Here is a 25,697-nt window from a genome sequence, read left to right as displayed (position 1 = left end):
GGGTGCGGAGCACTTAGATTATAGTAAAGCTGGTTTTATTCATGTTACTTTAAACAGAACGGAGAAATTGAAAGGAACAACTCGTAATTCTGGTGGCATTATTATTTATGTTTTAGAAAAGCTAGCACACGATAACATGTGTATCTTAAAACACAACGATTCACACATTTGGATTAGACTTAAAGGTGATCATTTTAATTAAGGCACTGACTTATTTATTTGCCTATGCTATATCGTGCCTAGCAATTCTAGCAGACAAGTTCTGAATGAGAGTAATGTGTATGATACAATATTAGAAAATATGATACACATACAGGACATGTATAACGAAGCTCGGTGTTCATTCATGATACTCGGCGATTTAAACGCTAGAATTGGTACATTGCCAGACTATGTGGCACATGACACAGATGCATTGGGTTAGCACAGGGAGTTGCTAATATTTACTTTACTACATATTTTAAAGCTATAAATAACCCAGATGATAGATTTTTCAACCAGATAAAGATATCTTAAATTTTGATGAGAACATTATGAACAGTGAAATGAAAGTTATGTTCAGTGAATTAGATTTTCCGTTTAGCATTGATGATGTTTTAAGGAATATAAAAGATTTAAATATGGGTCGCAGCTCAGGACCAGATAAAATTATAAATGAGCTCCTGTATCATGATAAAAATGGTAAAAATGTATTAGGCCATATATTATTGATTATTTTTAATAAGATTATGCAAATGGGTTATTTTCCAGATAAATGGAGTGAAGGATATATCATTCCAATACATAAAAAGGTTCATTAGATGATGTTAAATTTTTTAGAGGTATAACCTTGTTAAGTGTTGTCGGTAAATTGTTTACAAAATGCATAAATGAACGCCTAAACAAATGGGCAAAAAGTAACTATATTTATGTTGAAGCACAAGCTGGTTTTCGGGCCAAAATGGGTTCAGTAGATAACATTTTTGTGTTAAACAGCCTTATTAATCATGTGATTAATGAAAAGCAGCAGCTATATTGCCTATTTGTTGACTATTCTAAAGCGTTCGATTATTAAGTTAGAGAAAATATGTGGTATAAACTGTATAAGCTAGGTATTAGAGGTAAATTATTTGATGTCATTAAAAGCATGTATCAAAAGGTGAAACTTAGAGTAAAGTTACTTAATGATACTGGTGAAATATTTGAAAGTTTGCTTGATGTACGACAAGGGGAATGTCTAAGCCCGTTTTTATTCTCCTTATACCTTAATGATTTAGAAGATGAGTTATTTCTTAAGGGGTCTAATGGTATTGATGTTTCATTGTTGAAACTATTTATGTTAATGTATGCCGATGACATTGTATTTTTTGCACAAACAAGTGAAGATATGCAGCATAACTTAAATATTTTACATGAAGATTGTATGAAATGGAAACTCAAAGTAAAAAAGGATAAGACAAAAATAGTTGTTTCAGAAAGGGTGGTAGAATACCTGACAACTTACATTTTTATTATGGCAACTCTGAAATTGATATTGTATCGAAATATTGTTATCTTGGAGTAGTCATGACGTCAGGTGGCTCATGGGTAGAATGTCAAGAAAACCCTGTCAGGTCAAGCCCATAAAGCTGTTTACAAGCTTAAAAGATATTTGTTTAAATTCACGAACATATCTGTTGATCATGTTCTTGATTTATTTGATAAGTTGGTTAAACCTATTTTGTTCTATAGTTGTGAAGTTTTGGGGTTTTCCCAGGCCAGTGCTATTGAACGAATTCATACTATGTTTTGTAAAAGCCTGATGTGTATTAAAATAACGACGCAAAATGACTTTATATATGGAGAATTAGGTAGAACTGATATGTACTCGCATCGACTTATTTCTATAGTTAAATACTGGCTTAAGATATTACAATGTGCAGATAGAAAATATACGAGAGTTATGTACAATGTTTTACTGCAAGACGTTGAAAACAATCCTAGATGTATCAACTGGGTATCTATGTTACGAAATATGCTATGTAATTTTGGTTTTAATGATGTGTGGTTAGCACAGGGAGTTGCTAATATTATTAAATTTGTTAGTGTGTTTAAACAACGTGATAAAGACACATTTATTCAAAGCTGGTACAGTAGAATTGAAAGCTCAACTAGGGCCTCCTTTTACAAGATATTTACTAAATTTGAGCTTAGCAATTACCTGAAGAGTGTTAATGTGAAGAAATATAGAATTGCCCTCACACGTTTGTTAGTGTCATCACATAGACTAAATATTGAAACAGGAAGGTGGTCTAACATTCCACGAAATGAAAGGCTCTGTAGTATTTGTAACACATTAGAAGATGAATATCATTTTCTGTTTGGTGCAAGTTATATGATGAATTACGTGTAAGATACCAAGCATGTTCAAATGTACTGATATGCTACAGTCTAACAATGTATGCATACTTAGAAATCCTGCTGTTTATACATATAACGCCTTCGAATTACGACGGCAAGCTACTACTGTTACAGTTGATAACTGATTAGAAAACTTAAACTACGAATTACCTTCAATTGTATAATTACATGAGACAGCAGACACAGGAAGACACAGGAACTGAACTGAAAAAAACAAGACACAAAGAATTGCATTCAAATCGGATTTTACAAAAATATTTTCTTATTTACATTATATTTTGTTCTTTTACTGGTTATAACAACTGGGACCAGTCCTACTCCCAATTAACTTTTTATAAAGACTGGTAATTAATTATTAATAATAACTGAAACTATTAAATTATCCATTAAATTATCCATTTAAATCTAAGTCATTTATTCTATGTCTACCGTATCCATCAATTCTGAAGAATCTCATCATTAAATGTTGTATTAAATGACAGTTAATAAAATTATCTGATTATCCATCGTGTACTGAACTGTTCCTACTGTCTCGAATCGAAAGTAACGTTAATCCTGTTTCAAACAAAATTGCACATGTCACTTAACTATATCTGAAATTCAATTTTACACTTTCCGTATATTTGCATCTATTATATACACCTTATTATTTGTTGTGATTTGAATAATCTTTACTTTCACACGTGTGTCAACGTCGTAAATGTAAACACACTATGCAACCCAAAGAAATACTTACGAAAAGAAGGTCGAAGATAACTGATTGATAACCAGATTTTTCTATAAAGAACCAAATCACACACTGTACAACTATTTGATTTATAGAAAAATGTTTGGAAAAAGAATTTTATTTCAGAAGGCAAAAGTTCCATGTCGACAAAATAAGCTATTTAATCGAGTCCTGTAATAGTCTAAATAACTTTCGCTTTCGATTTCAAATTTAGACTATAGTGAATGGGACGTAATTCGAAAGTTGTCAAAATCTATAAATACTGCTGTTAATAATATTATACAAATGTACTATTTTAGAGTTTAATTCATTTATTTATTATTCATAATATGTGTCGAACTCAATAGATGCAGTTGCTATTTATTTATTTATTTATTTGATACAACATACTTGTTATATAGTTTACATGTTCACTATTTGTAGTTCTATACGTACACCATTACATGATTTGATCACGGGTCATGTTGGCTTATTTCAAATATGTATTGTGTGTTATATTTCTATGAATAAACCTTCTTCTTCATGAAGAAGAAAGTTTATTCAAGGAAATATAACACACAATATACATTTGAAATAGGCCAACATGACCCGTGATCAAATTCATCGAATACAATAGCTTACGTATACAAATTCAAATTCAAATAGCGACAAGTAAACAAGTATAATTGTATCAAATAAATAGCAGCTGTACCTAGAGTTTGATATACATATCATAAATACATAAATGACCATAACATGAAATATTATATTTATCATAGTATTAACAACAGTGTCTACAAAATACAATAATACAACATGCATATGATATGTATTAAATTTGAAGTTTAATTATTTTACAAAATATACTACTTGTGCGTTATATTCTTAGAAGTACAAACGTGTCTAACTTAAATGAATATGTCCCATTCCCACCCCCACTAAAAGAGCGAAAACGAAATATTAGGAGGGTTTACAGGGTAAAGCTATGTCGATCTTAGTATTGTTTTGCTTACCAAATAAATGCATTGTGATTTCAAAGAAAATGTTATACAGCTGAAGCACACATAGTTTCTACTCATTAGAAATCTATACGTGAACATACGTTTTCCTTATTTCAAATGCATTAAATATATATACAGCTAATTTTTTTAAGATGTTTGCATTTTCAGACTTTAGCAACGAAACTGCCTTAAACATGCTCGGTCTCTCCCTATAATATTTCTTAATGTATTTACATCGTATGTCGTTGTACAAAAGACATTCAAATAACAGGTGGTACTCATCTTCTAACTTATTGCATGCTCTACATAAGCGATCATTTCTAGGAATATTTGTCCATCTTCCAGTCTCAACCGAGAGCCGGTGTGATGATAATCGTAATTTAGTTAATGCTATTTTATATTTATTAATGTTTACATTCTTCAAATATGACTGAAACTCAAAATTTGCAAACACTTTATAGAACGACGCTCTAGTTGAGTTTTCTAGTCTGCTGTACCAATTTTGGATAAAGATATCCTTTACTCGACGCTGAAAACTGATAAATGTTTTTGTGTTCCCCACCCCTTGGGCAATCCAGACTTCATGAAACCATAATTGCACAACATATTTTTAACATTTACTGCCCAATTAATTTTTCTTGGGTTATTTTCAATTTCATTTAACATCGTTTTATACATAACCTTTGAATACTTTCTGTCACAGCAATCTAATATTTGAACCAGTATTTTAAAATGTACGTCAATCGCATAGAAAACAAATCTATTCTTCCTAATTCACCATATACGAAATCATTTTGTGTCGAAGTTTTAACCCCTAATAAGTTCTTACAAAACATTGTATGAATTCTTTCTATATTGTTGGCACTGGAAAATCCCCAGACCTCACAACCATTAAAGAAGATGGGCTTAACTAATTTATCAAATAGATCTAACACATGTTCAGTTGATATGTTGGCAAAACTCTGAAGATACCTTTTTAGTTTAAAAATAGCCTTATTTGCCTGACCTGATAGTGTTTTATAACATTCCATAAAAGAGCCCCAGATGTGAAAACAATACCTAAATAACAATATCTTGATACAACATCTATTTCTGAGTCACCATAATGGAATTTCAAATTTTGAGGTAGTCTACCGCCTTTCCTAAATACAACAACTTTAGTCTTATCCTTATTTACAGATAGCTTCCATCTGTTACAGTAGTCATGTAAAATGTTTAAATTACGTTGCATTTCCTCACTTGTTTTGGCAAATATTACAATATCATCTGCATACATCAATAGAAATAACTTGATTGTATCAATATCTATTCCTTTGGCTCCATTCAAAAATAATTCATCTTCTAAGTCATTTAGGTACATAGAAAATATAAACGGGCTTAAACATTCCCCTTGACGAACACCAAGAAAACTTTCAAACAATTCACCAGTTTCTCCAAAAAGCTTCACTTTTGTTTTGACACTACTATATATACCTTTTATAACATTAAAAAGTTTTCCTCGAAGACCTAACTTATATAATTTATACCATATGTTAGGTCGAACAAGATAATCGAATGCTTTAGAGTAATCAACAAATAACAATACAATTGTTCATTTTATCATGATTTATCAAGCTATGTAAAACAAAAATATTGTCAGTAGTTCCCATTTTTGAACGAAACCCGGCTTGTGATTCAACGTATATGTAATTTCTTTCTGCCCATGATGCCAAATGTTCATTGATACATTTGTAAATAATTTCCCTAATACACTCAATAATGTGATACCTCTAAAGTTCTTAACGTCTGACAGACTGCCCTTCTTGTGAATAGGCACTAAATATCCATCACTCCACAATTCCGGAAAATGACCTAATTCTAAAAGTTTATTGAACAGCAAAGATAATACTGGTGAAAATGTATCATTTCCGTAATATAAAAACTCATTTAAAACTTAATCTGGCCCAGCACTTCGACCTAGATTCAGCTCTTTAATATTTCTACTGATATCAACAGTAGTAAAAGGTGCATCTAACTCACTGAACATTATCTTCATCTCGTTATCAACTACATTTTCATTGAAATAAATAACATCTTCATCTGCTTGAAAAAATCTATTTCAGGATTATTAATTGCTCTAAAATATTCTGTGAACGTATTTAAGGAGATGTTATGTGGTGATTTTACGCCAGAAGTTTCTTTTAACAAGCGCCAGTATAACTTTGCATTTTTGACTCGTGCCTGTAATAAAACATCTGTTTTATCCTTGGCCTTCACAAAATTAAACAAACGTACACTTTTCTTATAAAATTTCTTGATTGTACCATCTACTCTATTTAACCCACTGTTATCTTTTCTGTACAAATTAAGTTACAAAAAAATCCTTCCGTTTATCTTGAACATGGTCAAATAACGGGTTCGAAATTCTTGATGTGTTACTATTTACATAATTGGTATTTCCACTATTAAGCAATTGACTGTAATCCGTTTACTGAATAAAGGCTCGCATACACCTTCAATACATGATAACAGGTTATATATACATTGATCAATATCATCATTACTATTCGCTCTAACATGTAAACGTAGGCGCAAATACCTGATTCCTAGGGCTGTATTCATACAGCTTCTTAGTAAAGATATTCTATTTTCATAATTTTGGTGTAAAAGTAGGGTAAGTATTCTTACTCACTTGGCCTGACGCCCCTGCAAAACATGGATGTACATTAGAATCACCAGAAATGTAAAACCTGTTAGCAATATACATTTCGTAGGACATAAGTGGATAATGTTGACTAATAGTCAGTCAACATCCTCTAAGCTACCAGACAGTAGCATGACATATCGATTTATCTTGTCTAGGAATAATGTCAGTTAATAAATTTAGTTGGAAACTGCATCATATCTCCATGGAAAAGGCGTTTCATCTATCAAGTGCATTAGAGTAGGATAATTGTACCTATTACCAATCATTAAGAAGCGATTGATTTCCTTTGTAATATTCTTGTTGTTATCACGAAAAATATCGATATATTTTAACTTCTGTTTTACATATGCATGACCAATGTTAGAGGGCATAATAAATTTTTTCACGTGGATTTTATGGATTACGTTCAGTTTAACAGGTAAAAATAGCGTAAAAATACTATTTTGTTGTCGTTTAATGTTTTTCATCAAATTGTAGTTTAATGATGTGCAAGTCTTCTCGAATGGACACTTTAAGACGATTGTTCTTGTTTGAAAAATACATGACAATTTGACAGGTTACAATCATTTCATGTATTTAAATGTTGTTTTGTAATAAGTTATGATATTTTGAAATATTCTTCTTTAATATGAGGGATACCATTATATCATTCTTATGCTGAAAAATGCATTTCTGCATTAAACGTGTCAAATTTTTAAAACTTGACACATTTTCAGTGTCATTTTTTCAGTTATTTGTGTGCATGTGCCGTGCTATATTTAGCAAGAAGTACATCGTGGTAAAATCTCTACGCACGGTGATTCATCCGCGCCTAATAAGAGCGTTGCTTTCTTGCAAACCTCTGCCAACAAAGGTCACGAAAGGTTGACCGGTTCATGAAAATGAACACAGGTTTTATCGTTCAGAAAATCAAGTACGAATGTAAATATTCCATTATTCACTCTTATCGCGTGTTAATGTTGAAATGATTACCAAAGATTACTCTCATGACGTGTTTGTGTTCAGATGCATTCCAACATTCACTCACATCGAGTGTTTGTGTTCAGATGCATTCCAACATTCACTCACATCGCGTATTTGTGTTCAGATACATTCCAACATTCACTCAAATCGCGTGTTTGTGTTTAGATTCATTCCAACATTCACTCTCATCGCTTGCTTGTGTTCAGATGCATTCCAGCATTGACTCACATCGCTTGTTTGTGTTCAGATGCATTCCAGCAATGACTCACATCGCGTGTGTGTGTTCAGATGCATTCCAACATTCACTCACATCGCGTGTGTGTGTTCAGATGCATTCCAACATTCACTCACATCGCGTGTGTGTGTTCAGATGCATTCCAACATTCACTCACATCGCGTGTGTGTGTTCAGACGCATTCCAACATTCACTCACATCGCGTGTGTGTGTTCAGATGCATTCCAACATTTAATCACACCGCGTGTTTGTGTCCAACATTAACTCTCATTTCGTGTGTGTGTTCAGATGCATTCCAGCATTCACTCACATCGCGTGTTTGTGTTCAGATGCATTCCAACATTAACTCTCATCTAAATGCATTGATGCTTACAATGTTAAAACTCATCATCTGTTTGTGTTTAGATTCTTACCACCGCACCGAAAATAAAGCAACTGATTGAATACAGCCGATGTTATACTGTATACTATTCATTGACCATTATACGCGTTTTTAAATCCAAACATACTCCGTTGATCATTGCAACAAGACATTTTTGTAAAACGACTTTCTTCAATTGAGGTAAAAGAGAATAATGATATTTGGAAGAAGCGCAACAGAAAGTTGCGAGTTTTTCCCCGTTTTTGAATTGTTAACATGCTACATAAATGTCAAAACTTTTCTGCATTAACGTATTACAAGTACAACCTTGGTTACCACAACTGAACCCGAGGTATTACACCTGAAACCAAGGTATTACAACTGAACCCGAGGTATTACACCTGAAACCAAGGTATTACAACTGAACCCGAGGTATTACACCTGAAACCAAGGTATTACAACTGAACCCGAGGTATTACACCTGAAACCAAGGTATTACAACTGAACCCGAGGTATTACACCTGAAACCAAGGTATTACAACTGATTTGGTTTTAAGTCAATGCGGTGACTTGACAACCTTCCAAACGAACAATCATTCTGTAAGAAAAATATCTCTCCAAATTGTCAACTGGTGGTTAAACATGATAGCAGCAAACTAATATATTAACAACATACCTGTAATAACAACCTACCGATTCCAAATAGCCTGTCCATCTTAACTAAAAATGATAAACAAAGTCAAACATATATGGCTCAGAATGGTTTCTGTGAATTGTTTGTCATAATGTGTTAGTCTCGTCCATGGAGAAAGATGACAAACTGATATTGTACTGAAACAAAAGTCAATTTCCAAGAAACTCAGAGCAAATGATGTAAGCTTGTTTTTCATGTAACTCAAAACAAGTAACTTATTAAATATTTCTTTATGCGCTCGGTATGACTGAAAACGAATACTGGCCAGTTGCCTAATTCCGGATTTGGCTAAATATTCGGAAATCGTTTAAAAAGCGTTTCAACGACCGTGATCAATATAGAATGATCACAGTCTACGCAACTGACCTCCATAGCAACAGAAACAACACAAAAGTGCAGCTATTCGAGTATAATCCCAAAATAAATACCTCTAAACTTTCGCTTTCCTAAATGTCAATATTAAGTCACGTGGGGGATGACGTCACACAGCGCGAGCTTTTATATTGAGGTTCGACAGGGTTATCTTTAAACACTAGACCCACTATATGATGTTTATGTCTTATCGTCAATCACGAAATACAATGCCAATTACATAAATAGTAAATATTGACGATGTCATGTTTTTTGTTGTGCAGCATTTGATATGAAAATGAAGCAAAAATGAAGCAGATTTGTACTTTCAAAAATTATGCAAATTCGGACAAATTAGTAGTTCGGATACGCCGAAAATACACATACAAATACTTCAGAGAAGTATAAAATTATATTCCGGCTAAACATTTAATACATGATTTTTTATTTAAGTAGCATTTATATATTTGTATTGACTTAATAATGTTAACTTGTTCTTTGAAAAAATCCGAATATTTAGGCACTGAATGCAGGTTTTTGGACGTCGTTTATGCCCTTATTTCGTACAGAATATTATATTATAATTAATTGTTGTTTTTCTTTTATTCTTTTTCCATTTTGGTTGATATAGTACCCAACATTTCTCTATTAAAATTTCATGTAATATGTTCAGTAATTATGACAATATTTAAGAAAACTTCAAAATTGATCCGGAATTAGGCAATGCCCAGTAGCCTTTGATCATTTACTTGTAGTATAAACATTCAAAAGCCCTTGATCATTTACTTGTAGTATAAACACCCAAAATGCATACACCTCTAATTGCTTGTTTGTGTTCGGACACATTCAATCGTTAATTCTCATGGTGTGTGTTTGTGTGTGTGTGTGCGTGCGTGCGTGCGTGCGTGCGTGTCTGTGCTCAGATGCATTCCAACGTTAACTCTCACCGGATATTTGTATTCCGATACATTCCAAAGATACCTCAAATCGCGTGTATATGTTCGGATTTATTCTTACGTTAAGTTGAATTGCATATATATGTTAAGCAAGCTAATCCATAATTTGATTGTGAAAATGCATCTTTAATGGCTAGAAGATTAGTTTTAGGCTAAATGTCCTTTGGAATGAATAAGAGGACGATGGTCATGGCATGTAGTATAAAATTTAGTTATTCGACTCATTAGTAAACTATAATAATAAGTAACTTCACAATCAGTGTTATTGTGACTTTTATTTATTTAAATGTAGTTTTATAGTAGGACCTTTCTTACAGTAAGATATGAAATTAACCTAAAATTATTATATAACCTCCTGTGTATTTCTCGTTTATGAATTATATAGAACTATTATGACGAATAATGGAATAAAAACGAAAGGAAGTAGCCAAATAAATGTCAGATTGAGGAAGTAATATAATAAAAAATACATGAAAGCGACAAACCAAGTATGTAACAATTCACGTACGATAAAAATCCGAAAACTGCAGGGACAAATCATTAGTGAACGATTCACGTATAGTACCTTAATTCAATATACAATATTTATATTAACACATCATTCCTTAACGATGGTTGTTGTTTATCAATTTTCACATTAATTCTGTATAAAGTGCAATGGCATTTCCCATCGAAATCGCGTGCATTTGTTCGATACTTCTGTCCTGTCATTGGGCGCAAGAATACTAATGGGCGGGGCATATTTAATACGGAACTATTTTTTTCAATGAAATCGTAGTAATATTATTGGCAACCTGCAAAACTAAAATCTGCAGTAAAGCAGTTAAACAAAATGAGCAACGATAATTTGATTGATTTTAATGTAGATGATTTCATGATGGATGGAACAGTTGAAGAAATATTAAATGACAATGATGACGACTTATTTCGGAATTGGGAATTGACATTTGGTAAAAATAAAGCATCTGACAAAACATGAAATCGAGGAAATAAAACAATAACGTATTGAAGTGAACCCAGCAACGTCCAGAAGAAAGAGTTCTGTCAACACTAAGTCTTCTCGCGTCCTCTGGCTTTCCTTCCGCGAAAGTTCACGTTACCCCACCCACCGCCACTGTCGTTTCATCTAAATTGAATGTTAACTTCCAAAGAAATGACAACGCACTAGCTGATTTGTCCAACACCGTATTCCAACATGGTTCATACACCAACTGATTCTTCAAAATAACGTTCAACAAGTAAATTGACTGGAATTTCACTCCATTTGAAACCTCGTGACTAACAAACGCTAGTATCGCGTATTATCGCGGGATATAATGAGAACATTGTAGTTGGCGATATTTTTGTTGTTATTTTGTTATTGTTAATTTTTCATAACTCAAAGTGTATTTTTCTAGTTGTTATACAGTTAAAATACGTATTTATAATGCACTTGTCCTTGAAAATATAGAAAATAAACATATAAATAAGGAACTATTTTATCTGCGCATTTATTGGTGTATACTTTTATGGTTACGATAGCTGTTCTAATTTATCCACCGTTGAGAACAACGAGAGAAAGAAAAAAGACAAATGCTCTTGAAAATCTATCTATTTTAGCAGAAATGTAGATTTAAATTAATGTAAATATAAGTATTAAAATTCGACATGTTGCATATTATTGGGGTATGGTATGCAATGGCGCAGTTCAAAATGCTGGTGGGGTCCTTCTAATCCTTAAGTAGTCAACAATTCAAGTATAATAACATAATTAAGACTACAGGGACAAATCCAGTAGTAACCAATTCACGTATAATAATATAATGGATACTACAAGGACAAAACCAGTAGTAACCAATTCACGTATAATAAAACAATGAAGATTACAGAGACAAATCCAGCAGTAAAAAATTCAAGTATAATAATACAATGAAGACTACAGGGACAAAACTAGTAGTAACCAATTCTCGTATAATAAAACAATGAAGACTACAGGGACAAAACTAGTAGTAACCAATTCACGTATAATAAAACAATGAAGACTACAGGGACAAAACTAGTAGTAACCAATTCACGTATAATAAAACAATGAAGATTACAGAGACAAATCCAGCAGTAAAAAATTCACGTATAATAAAACAATGAAGACTACAGGGACAAAACTAGTAGTAACCAATTCACGTATAATAAAACAATGAAGACTACAGGGACAAAACTAGTAGTAACCAATTCACGTATAATAAAACAATGAAGACTACAGGGACAAAACTAGTAGTAACCAATTCACGTATAATAAAACAATGAACACTAAAGGGACAAATCAGTAACCAATTCACGTATAATAATACAATGAAGACTACAGGGACAAAACTAGTAGTAACCAATTCACGTATAATAATACAATGAAGATTACAGGGACAAATCAGTAGTAACCAATTCACGTATAATAAAACAATGAAGACTACAGGGACAAATCAGTAGTAACCAATTCACGTATAATAAAACAATGAAGACTACAGGGACAAATCAGTAGTAACCAATTCACGTATAATAAAACAATGAACACTACAGGGACAAATCAGTAGTAACCAATTCACGTATAATAATACAATGAATATTACAGGGACAAATCAGTAGTAACCAATTCACGTATAATAAAACAATGAATATTACAGGGACAAATCAGTAGTAACCAATTCACGTATAATAAAACAATGAAGACTACAGGGACAAATCAGTAGTAACCAATTCACGTATAATAAAACAATGAAGATTACAGGGACAAATCCAGCAGTAAAAAATTCAAGTATAATAATACAATGAAGACTACAGGGACAAAACTAGTAGTAACCAATTCACGTATAATAATACAATGAACACTAAAGAGACAAATCAGTAACCAATTCACGTATAATAAAACAATGAAGACTACAGGGACAAAACTAGTAGTAACCAATTCACGTATAATAAAACAATGAAGACTACAGGGACAAAACTAGTAGTAACCAATTCACGTATAATAAAACAATGAAGACTACAGGGACAAATCAGTAGTAACCAATTCACGTATAATAAAACAATGAACACTAAAGGGACAAATCAGTAACCAATTCACGTATAATAATACAATGAACACTAAAGGGACAAATCAGTAACCAATTCACGTATAATAATACAATGAATACTACAGGGACAAATCAGTCGTAACCAATTCACGTATAATAATACAATGAACACTAAAGGGACAAAACCAGTAGTAACCAATTCACGTATAATAATACAATGAAGACTACAGGGACAAATCCAGTAGTAACCAATTCACGTATAATAATACAATGAAGACTACAGGGACAAATCAGTAGTAACCAATTCACGTATAATAAAACAATGAAGACTACAGGGACAAATCAGTAACCAATTCACGTATAATAATACAATGAACAGTAAAGGGACAAATCAGTAACCAAATCACGTATAATACAACAATGAATACTACAGGGACAAAACTAGTAGTAACCAATTCACGTATAATAAAACAATGAAGACTACAGGGACAAAACTAGTAGTAACCAATTCACGTATAATAAAACAATGAAGACTACAGGGACAAATCAGTAACCAATTCACGTATAATAATACAATGAATACTACAGGGACAAATCAGTAGTAACCAATTCACGTATAATAAAACAATGAAGACTACAGGGACAAACTAGTAGTAACCAATTCACGTATAATAAAACAATGAAGACTACAGGGACAAAACTAGTAGTAACCAATTCACGTATAATAAAACAATGAAGACTACAGGGACAAAACTAGTAGTAACCAATTCACGTATAATAAAACAATGAAGACTACGAGACAAATCAGTAACCAATTCACGTATAATAAAACAATGAAGACTACAGGGACAAATCAGTAGTAACCAATTCACGTATAATAATACAATGAAGACTACAGGGACAAATCAGTAGTAACCAATTCACGTATAATAATACAATGAAGACTACAGGGACAAATCCAGTAGTAACCAATTCACGTATAATAATACAATGAACACTAAAGGGACAAATCAGTAACCAATTCACGTATAATAAAACAATGAAGACTACAGGGACAAATCAGTAGTAACCAATTCACGTATAATAAAACAATGAAGACTACAGGGACAAACCAGTAGTAACCAATTCACGTATAATAATACAATGAATACTACAGGGACAAAACTAGTAGTAACCAATTCACGTATAATAAAACAATGAAGACTACAGGGACAAAACTAGTAGTAACCAATTCACGTATAATAAAACAATGAATATTACAGGGACAAATCAGTAGTAACCAATTCACGTATAATAAAACAATGAAGACTACAGGGACAAATCAGGTAACCAATTCACGTATGAAAATGCAATGAAGACTACAGGGACATATCCAGTAGTAGCCAATTCACGTATAATAATACAATGAAGACTACAGGGACAAATCAGTAGTAACCAATTCACGTATAATAATACAATGAAGACTACAGGGACAAATCAGTAGTAACCAATTCACGTATGAAAATGCAATGAAGACTACAGGGACATATCCAGTAGTAGCCAATTCACGTATAATAATGCAATGAAAATAAGAGGATAAGTGCAGTAGTCAATCATTCAATTTTAACAGAACAATAACAAGTACAAGGACCTAAAGGTGCAACTAATCCACATGTATTATATTGAAGTGTCAGATAATATTCTTATTTATTTAATTATGGCAGTAATTGACAGCCACTTTTGATCAAAATAAATCCTTCTTTGAAGAATTAAATTTACTTGTGCTAATGAATGTAAACTTATTAGGTTAAACATTCAATATGCATGTTTTAACATTTGTGATATGTACGCAACTTTAAGATTTATATTTGGATTGCTTTTGTTCATATCTTTGTCTATTTATGCCATTAACATTCTTTTCGTGCGTTTTTCTTTTTAGTTGGGTTGAATTATTCGCATAGTAAATATTTGCATTTCCATGGTATGCATTTGTATTCATACACTATATGAAAATGGTAAATTGTTATTCTTATTCATAGTTACTAGGGTAATATTATTCTGAGCCCATAAAGAAATCTTCAGTACATTGTCTGTTGAAATACGTTGAGCACATCCGGATATTATTGATAGATAAACTAGCTTAAGGTGTTAAACCTTTGCTTTTCTACCAACCCATATAAGTAGATTCAAACATTTGGCCATGCTGGAAATCCTTATCTTGTGCACTGGCAAAGAAAGAAAACCCCGTATGGAACAGCTTATTTATTGTTATCACGCTATTACATCCCTTGTTGAAGACCGTCGTCTGTAGAACCATGGAAACTTTGGATTGTGGCAATATTTCATATCCAAATGAATCATTTCTCGCTTCAAATGGCATCAAATTATTCACACTGCATTCAAAGTATAATGCTGCACTATCCTCAGAACTATTTATAAAACGATTTGTCTATTTGCATATTTTGAGTTACATAATTTGCACTACACACAAATCAGTTCCAGATAAAGCCACTGTTTTTTATTGTTCGTTTAACAAACCCGCTGCTAAAAAAACGCGATTTCAGAAAAATAAAATAATTGGAAATCTTAAACATTTTTATTTCCTCCGCTCCGAATTTCGATCGTCGATTAAAATAAATCGTTGGGGAAATATAAGTCATCCAATCGTAAGCGCTGACCTTTTTGTATCCAGACGTTTGATTGGACAAGAACGCTCGAAGAAACATGGCGGAATGGTTACAGTTAAGCTTTTTCTCGAACAGCAAAACAGTAAATTCATTTGTTAAAATAAATGCAAATGGTATTGTCTCCGATATTATTAACACAAGCATTCCCTCTAATACATTCGACAAGAATGTATGCGGATATCTAACAGCTGGAAATGCAAGTAAATATAAAGGGAGATCGTCATACCAAATGACATGCCGGCTCCCTGTTGATAAAATACCGGGTCAAACCCATTGTCATAGAGGGTTTTTTTCAAAAACAGAGGAAGAAAACGTGCCACCTATATAGAATGTCAATGCATTTGATTTACTGATGTCCCCGACAAGGAAATTCGATTGGGTACCTCCTGAAAAGTATGTATTCTTGCAGTTTTTGACTCTGACTCAATGGCTTTATTTGTGCCGGTGCCACGGACCTATTATAGGACCGTGTTTGTGCCACACCAAAAGACTCTAAACATGATGATTCAAAATTTATATCTTGTCGATATCAACTCGTAGCTACATATCAATACAATATGTATATTTATTATCTAATGTTAATTGTAGTTCATCTACGTATACATTCTCTGCTAACATAACAGTTTCGTCAACGTATAGTTAAACCAGTATATTCATAAATACCGGCTTTGTCTGTTTGTTTGTTTTATTTTATATTAAATTCATTTTATCTGCCGCCTAAAGCAATCGCATGTTGCGTTATAGGATGTTTAAAGATATTGCCAATAATACGGGTGAAGGATGTTCACCTAGACTGACGCCCTGGCAAACGCAAATATGCATTATTATCACCAGAAATGCAAGACCTGAAAGCAATATACATCTCGTTTAACATATGTCGATTATTTTGATTAATAGTTATTTAGCATCCTCTAGGCCACCAGACTGTATAGATAACATGACATATCGCTCTATCATGTCTAAAAACAATGTCGGTTCATTAATTGACATGGAAACTGTCACATCTCATTGGAAAAAAGCACATCGTCCATCAAATGCATTAGAGTAGGAGTATTGTACGTATTATAAAACATTAAAAAAGCGCCAACTCAGACAAATATAATCACCTTAATTAAGGTTTATACAAATATGAAGGGCAAAAATAAGCCGCATGACTTACAACATGTAATGATGATATTGTTGCGAAATATTAACAGTCCTACACATGAAAGTACTATATACACAACAGCAACTCCATTTGAATAGTGAAAATGATGTCATTACTTTACCGTGGTTGCGCTGGCAATGGCTAAAACTGCTTACCGATTTAAACTTTAATCGCATGTTTGTGTTCGTATGCTTATCAAACGTAACCTTTCATCGCGTGTTTGTGTTCAGATGCTTACCAACGTTCCCTCTCATCGCGTGTTTGTGTTCAGATGCTTACCAACGTTACCTCTCATCGCGTGTTTGTGTTCAGATGCTTACCAACGTTACCTCTCATCGCGTGTTTGTGTTCGTATGCGTACCAACGTTACCTCTCATCACGTGTTTGTGTTCAGATGCTTACCAACGTTACCTCTCATCGCGTGTTTGTGTTCAGATGCTTACTAACGTTACCTCTCATCGCGTGTTTGTGTTCAGATGCTTACCAACGTTACCTCTCATCGCGTGTTTGTGTTCAGATGCTTACTAACGTTACCTCTCATCGCGTGTTTGTGATCAGATGCTTACCAACGTTACCTCTCATCGCGTGTTTGTGTTCATATGCTTACCAACGTTAACTCTCATCGCGTGTTTGTCTTCAGATGCTTACCAACGTTAACTCTCATCGCGTGTTTGTGTTCAGACGCTTACCAACGTTAACTCTCATCGCGTGTTTGTGTTCAGACGCTTACCAACGTTAACTCTCATCGCGTGTTTGTGTTCAGATGCTTACCAACGTTACCTCTCATCGCGTGTTTGTGTTCAGATGCTTATTGACGTTACCTCTCATCGTGTGTTTGTGTTCAGATGCTTACCAACGTTGACTCTCATCGTTTGATTGTGTTCAGATCCTTACCAACGTTACCTCTCATCGCGTGTTTGTGTTCAGACGCTTACCAAACGTTGACTCTCATCACGTGTTTGTGTTTAGACGCTTACCAAACGTTACCTCTCATCGCGTGTTTGTGTTCATATGCCTACCAACGTTACCTGTCACCGCGTGTTTGTGCTCAGATGCTTACCAACGTTCCCTCTCATCGCGTGTTTGTGTTCAGACGTTTACCAAACATTAACTCTCATCGCGTGTTTGTGTTCAGATGCATACCAACGTTACCTTTTACCGCGTGTTTGTGTTCATATGCATACCAACGCTACCTCTCATCGCGTGTTTGTGTTCATATGCATACCAACGCTACCTCTCATCGCGTGTTTGTGTTCATATGCATACCAACGCTACCACTCATCGCGTGTTTGTGTTCAGACGCTTACCAAACGTTACCTCTCATCGCGTGTTTGTGTTCAGACACTTACCAAACGTTACCTCTCACTGCGTGTTTGTGTTCAGATGCTTACCAAACGTCACCACACACTGTGTTTTTGTGATCAGATGCTTACCAAACGTTACCTCCCACTGCATGTGTGTGTGTTCATGTGCCTACTTACGTTACCTCTCATCTCGTGTTTGTGCTCATTTGCCTACTAACGTTACCTCTCATCGCGTGTTTGTGTTCAATTTCTTACCAAACGTTATCTCTCATCGCGTGTTTGTGTTCATTTGTCTACTAACGTTACCTCTCATCGCGTGTTTGTGTTCAGACGCTTACCAAACTTTGACTCTCATCGCGTGTTTGTGTTCAGATGCTTACCAACTTTACCTCTCATCGCGTGTTTGTGTTCAGACGCTTACCAAACGTTGACCCTCATCGCGTGTTTGTGTTCATATGCCTACCAACGTTACCTCTCATCGCGTGTTTGTGTTCAGATGCTTACCAAACGTTATCTCTCATCGCGTGTTTGTGTTCATTTGTCTACTAACGTTACCTCTCATCGCGTGTTTGTGTTCAGACGCTTACCAAACTTTGACTCTCATCGCGTGTTTGTGTTCAGATGCTTACCAACTTTACCTCTCATCGCGTGTTTGTGTTCAGACGCTTACCAAACGTTGACCCTCATCGCGTGTTTGTGTTCATATGCCTACCAACGTTACCTCTCATCGCGTGTTTGTGTTCAGATGCTTACCAACGTTACCTCTCATCGCGTGTTTGTGTTCAGATGCTTACCAAACGTTGACTCTCATCGCGTGTTTGTGTTCAGACGCTTACCAAACATTGACTCTCATCGCGTGTTTGTGTTCAGATGCTTACCAACGTTACCTCTCATCGCGTGTTTGTGTTCAGATGCTTACCAACGTTACCTCTCATCGTGTGTTTGTGTTCAGATGCTTACCAACGATCCCTCTCATCGTGTGTTTGTGTTCAGATGCTTACCAACGTTACCTCTCATCGCGTGTTTGTGTTCAGACGCTTACCAAACGTTGACTCTCATCACATGTTTGTGTTTAGACGCTTACCAAACGTTACCTCTCATCGCGTGTTTGTGTTCATATGCCTACCAACGTTACCTCTCATCGCGTGTTTGTGCTCAGATGCTTACCAACGTTCCCTCTCATCGCGTGTTTGTGTTCAGACGTTTACCAAACATTAACCCTCATCGCGTGTTTGTGTTCAGATGCATACCAACGTTACCTTTTATCGCGTGTTTGTGTTTATATGCATACCAACGTTACCTTTTATCGCGTGTTTGTGTTCATATGCATACCAACGCTACCTCTCATCGCGTGTTTGTGTTCATATGCATACCAACGCTACATCCCATCGCGTGTTTGTGTTCATATGCATACCAACGCTACCTCTCATCGCGTGTTTGTGTTCAGACGCTTACCAAACGTTACCTCTCATCGCGTGTTTGTGTTCAGACACTTACCAAACGTTACCTCCCACTGCGTGTTTGTGTTCAGATGCTTACCAAACGTCACCTCACACTGCGTTTTTGCTTTCAGATGCTTACCAAACGTTACCTCTCACTGCATGTGTGTGTTCATGTGCCTACTTACGTTACCTCTCATCGCGTGTTTGTGCTCATTTGCCTAGTAACGCTGTCCCTCATCGCGTGTTTGTGTTCAGATGCTTACCAAACGTTGCCTCTCATCGCGTGTTTGTGTTCATTTGTCTACTAACGTTACCTCTCATCGCGTGTTTGTGTTCATATGCTTACCAACGTTACCTCTCATCGCGTGTTTGTGTTCAGATGCTTACTAACGTTACCTCTCATCGCGTGTTTGTGTTCAGACGGTTACCAAACGTTGACCCTCATCGCGTGTTTGTGTTCATATGCCTACCAACGTTACCTCTCATCGCGTGTTTGTGTTCAGATGCTTACCAACGTTACCTCTCATCGCGTGTTTGTGTTCAGATGCTTACCAAACGTTGACTCTCATCGCGTGTTTGTGTTTAGACGCTTACCAAACATTGACTCTCATCGCGTTTTTGTGTTCAGACGCTTACCAAACATTGACTCTCATCGCGTTTTTGTGTTCATATGCTTACCCACGCTACCTCTCATCGTTTGTTTGTAATCAGATGCATTCCAACGTTTACTCTTAATTAATTTTCTTAGATGTATTCCAACGTTAACTTCCATGTCTTGTTATTGTTCAAATACATTCCAACGTTAACTTCCATGTTTTGTTATTGTTCAAATACATTCTTACGTTAACGCCATGGAGGTTTTATATTCAGATGCATTGCTCAGTCTGATTGAATCCCTTTTATTATATTTTGGTATATAAAATTGCTTATATTTTATTGTTTAGCTGTCAAACAAGCACAATGAGTCTCACAAAGCCAAAAGATGATAAACATAGATCTGTGCTCGTCACTGTCGTTGCTAGTGTTTTATTTAGCTTTCTTGACAGCGCAAAATAACACTCTGTGACACTACTGCAACATACGCAGATGTTCCTCGCAGTAGTTTGTGTTGTATTACTGAGCTGTACTGAAAGCGCAAATAGACACACAGCACTACAAGACTACAGACGCAGATGCTCGTAGAAGTACATGTAGTTGTTGTTCCATTAATGACCTTTCAGGAAAGTAAGTAATAGTATTTCATTATCAATAAATGTTTCAAACTACCGCCTTGAAACGGTCATTGTGGATCTCCATGGTATGGCAAATCCCCTATGTCCTAAGAAAAGTTTCCTATCTAAGATAAGTTCTGGTAAATTCATGCTTTAAGGCATCCTTATTACACTACTGATATATGGTGCTGTGGCTTTTTGCGACGTAAATGTAGATAAATATTTAATATTTTGTATTGCCAATGCCCACGCAGACACAAAAGGTTACAGACTACTTATTAATTTCCCTATATATTTCGATGTTAATAGGCAAACTTCAGACTGAAAAAAACATTTATATCGTTTTATGCATATGACAACCATTCAATTTCTTTAATTCAGTTCAAAACTAATAGCTTTAAGCAATACAAAATAATTGTCATGTTTTTGTAAAGTAAATTCACTAACTTGGTAGTAAAGCACCGAAGGAATATAATACGTATAATAAGATTTTCAAATGTTAGCTTAATGTTCATGTGTTAAATTTGTAAATAAAATTAAAAATTGCTTCATGTGCTTGTCCGGACAACGTTTTGATAGCATGCATAAGTAATACACCTGATCTAAAGAAAATACCTAAAAATGTAAATTTATTGAAAACCTGCATTGGGAATAAAAAAAATAACGGTTAAATAAATCTACCCCTTTCCTAAAACCCAGAATATTAGTTTTGCCTTTATTAACTTTACGTTTAAAATGGCCCTTGATCATTGGCTATAAATGATACGTGTTCATAAACATGGCGATCGGCGAGTCAAGACATGAAACAAAAGACATTTTAGTAAGATGCTTACCAACATTAACTCTCATTGCATTTTTGTGTTCTGATTCATTCCAACGTTACATCAAATCGCGTGTTTGTGTTCAGACGCTTACCAAACGTTACCTCTCATCGCGTGTTTGTGTTCATATGCTTACCAACGTTACCGCTCATCGCGTGTTTGTGCTCATATGCTTACCAAACGTTACCTCTCATCGCGTGTTTGTGTTCATATGCTTACCAACGTTACCTACGAACGTAAACTCTCATCGCGTGTTTGTGTTCACATGCCTATGAACGTTACCTCTCATCGCGTGTTTGTGTTCACATGCCTATGAACGTTACCGCTCATCGCGTGTTTATGTTCATATGCTTACCAACGTTACCGCTCATCGCGTGTTTGTGTACATTTGCTTACCAACGTTACCGCTCATCGCGTGTTTGTGTACATATGCTAACCAACGTTACCGCTCATCGCGTGTTTGTGTTCATATGCTTAGCAACGTAACCGCTCATCGCGTGTTTGTGCTCATATGCTTACCAACGTTACCGCTCATCGCGTGCTTGTGTTCATATGCTAACCAACGTTACCGCTCATCGCGTGTTTATGCTCATATGCTTACCAAACGTTACCTACGAACGTTACCTCTCATCGCGTGTTTGTGTTCACATGCCTATGAACGTTACCTCTCATCGCGTGTTTGTGTTCACATGCCTATGAACGTTACCTCTCATCGCGTGTTTGTGTTCACATGCCTATGAACGTTACCTCTCATCGCGTGTTTGTGTTCACATGCCTATGAACGTTACCGCTCATCGCGTGTTTGTGTACATATGCTTACCAACGTTATCGCTCATCGCGTGTTTGTGTTCATATGCTAACCAACGTTACCGCTCATCGCGTGTTTGTGTTCATATGCTTAGCAACGTTACCGCTCATCGCGTGTTTTTGTTCATATGCTTACCAACGTTACCTCTCATCGCGTGCTTGTGTTCATATGCTAACCAACGTTACCGCTCATCGCGTGCTTGTGTTCAGATGCTTACCAACGTTACCGCTCATCGCGTGCTTGTGTTCAGATGCTTACCAACGCTACCTCTCATCGCGTGTTTGTGTTCATATGCTAACCAACGTTACCGCTCATCGCGTGTTTGTGTTCATATGCTTACCAACGTTACCGCTCATCGCGTGCTTGTGTTCAGATGCTTACTAACGCTACCTCTCATCGCGTGTTTGTGTTCATATGCCTGCCAATGTAACATCTAAAAGCGTGTTTGTGTTTAAACGCTTACCAAACGTTACCTCTCATCGCGTCATACAAGTAAACTGTGTTTAATTGGGTTTGGATTTTCTCGGGCGATTTCCTTAAAATGGCCATATCATCAGCAAATAGCAGCATAATCAATAAAATATCAATACTTAAGCCGGGAGTGATGCGATCTTGCATATATAGTTATAGGTCCATTACAAACAGGGAAAATGATTCGGGGACATAACCTCCCCCTGACGCAGGGCAACGGCATAACTAAAGTATTCAGAGAAAGATGTACATGAGATCACACAAGATTTAACATTTCATTCATATCTTTCACTATTCTAAGTAATTTACCCTTTATACCAGATTTATACAATTTAAGCCATAAAGCATTGCGATAAATACTATCAAAACACTTCAGCATGTCGACATAAATAACATATAATCTTTTATTATCACTAATATATTTTTGCACAAAAGACACCAAAATATAAATTGCGTCAACCGTTGAGCAACCTCTTTCGAAATCCGAATTTTGCATCCGAAGTAGTGGCATTACCTTCACAAAATGACTTGATGCACTCATTTAAAATTGTTGTAAATACTTTTGAAAAACAACTCACAAGTGTAATTCCTCTGTAATTATTGACATCGGTAACAGAACCTTTTTATGGAGAGGAATAATGACACCTTCTGTTCGCTTTTCTTGAAAAAAGCGACACTAAAATGCTATACAGTATATCACAAAATTCTCGTTAATATGTCAACGCATTCAATAAAGTACTCATTTAATATACAGTCGCTACCAGCCGATTTATTACGTTTTCAATGTTTTATTGCACTACGTATTTCAATAACAAAATTACAATTGCTAACTTTATTTTATTTATTTTTAAATTTCCAAAATTATCTAGGTTTATTTTTCCTTAAATTCTCAATATCCTTCATTTTCTGACGATAAGTTTTACGAAGTAAACTTTTATAAGACTTCTTTTTTGCACACAGAGTAGCTCTATTAATATCAGTTTTATTCGAATTAAAAATATGAAAAGCTTCTTGATATCATCATCGTGCATTAACACATTCATTATCAAACCAATCATTATCAATATCAAACAATGCTTTGTTACCGTAACTACAACGTTTAGAAAATAACGGGTCCGAGACACTGCGGATTGTAGCCGTAAATCAATCTAAAACATCATTAATTGACAATCCATTTGAACAGTTTATATTATAAACAATATCATTGAAAACAGGTAATTTTGTAATAATCCCAGTCGAAATTGTTCACATAGAGTATTATCACATTCAAATTTAACATCAGTGTATGTCATGTAACTAGTCGAAATACAATAAAAATGTTTTGGTGCGTGATCGCTCCATTCATTGAAATCGCCAATGGTAAAGTTGGATATCATTAAAAAGTTACATTCATGGATAAATAAGTAATCAATTACGAAAACTCCGTTATGAGAATAAAAAGTATGTGTAAAACTTTCACATATTCTACCATTTATAATGCGAATACATGTCGGTTTACAAAGACCAAGCAATTTAATCCCATGACTATTATGTACATTTTCAACAGAGCACCTAACAGAGGCATAATCAGGGACTTGGTCTAAATCGTCAACGCCAGCAATGCTAACGATGCCCACAACTATGCCTTCCATACCTGTTCGCGAACCTGATTGTTCATAGAACAAACGTTTTATTGCTTACTATTATTTAACTAAACAATGAACTCTGTAGGAAACAATACATTCTGGTTTAAAATCGGTGTGATATTTTACTCGATTGCATGATTGTAGCAAGTATGTACAATGAATATTAATTTAATGTATATTCACTACGGAGAATGAATCGGAACAGATCAACAATTGAAATAATCCCTTATGGTGTCACCCTTTCTTATTAAGTTATACGGAGGTTTCAATAATATTTGAGTTGTACATACTTGATTGCTTTGTTGGTGCAGGATTATCTTTCACGCGTGATTAAGTGCAGCACCAATGTTTAATATAATAAGAGATTATTTTGCAAGATTGTAATCATTTCTTTTCTATTTTGATTTTGTTTGATCTCCTGGATAGCTATGTTGTTTGTTCCTTCTGGAAACATTCGTTGACATGTGTTGTCTGTAACAGGTCGTTAGTTTTTCTGTTTATATGATTTACTGAACTTTATTTGCATTCTCATAGTATTTATATTGATGCTGACTCTGTGAGCTTTTAGGATCGTGTTTTGTTCGGCGTCCGTCCGTCCGTTCATCAACATTTCATTGGCTTTTTTATTGTTGATGTTGTTGAAAAAATCCTGTAATGTTTTTTCAACAACATCAACCACAAAAAAGCCAACTTTCTGTTCTTTCTGTGTCTGTAAATAAGTTAGAGCAAAAACGTAATACCTGCAGTGACACCATAACATTATGCGCAATTTTTCCAATGAGTATTTATGGTTCTATTGTAAACAAACATGGATGGATGGATGGAC

General features: G+C 34.8%; 1 pseudogene; it reads left to right on the top strand.

Annotated features, from left to right (window-relative positions):
* LOC128210845 (uncharacterized) overlaps positions 1–25,697 on the top strand; it is a 73,443-nt pseudogene that overhangs the window by 642 nt on the left and 47,104 nt on the right.

The sequence above is a fragment of the Mya arenaria genome, chromosome 12 (assembly GCF_026914265.1).
Source record: "Mya arenaria isolate MELC-2E11 chromosome 12, ASM2691426v1".
Lineage (NCBI taxonomy): Eukaryota > Metazoa > Mollusca > Bivalvia > Myida > Myidae > Mya > Mya arenaria.
This window is presented reverse-complemented; position numbering and strand designations above follow the sequence as displayed.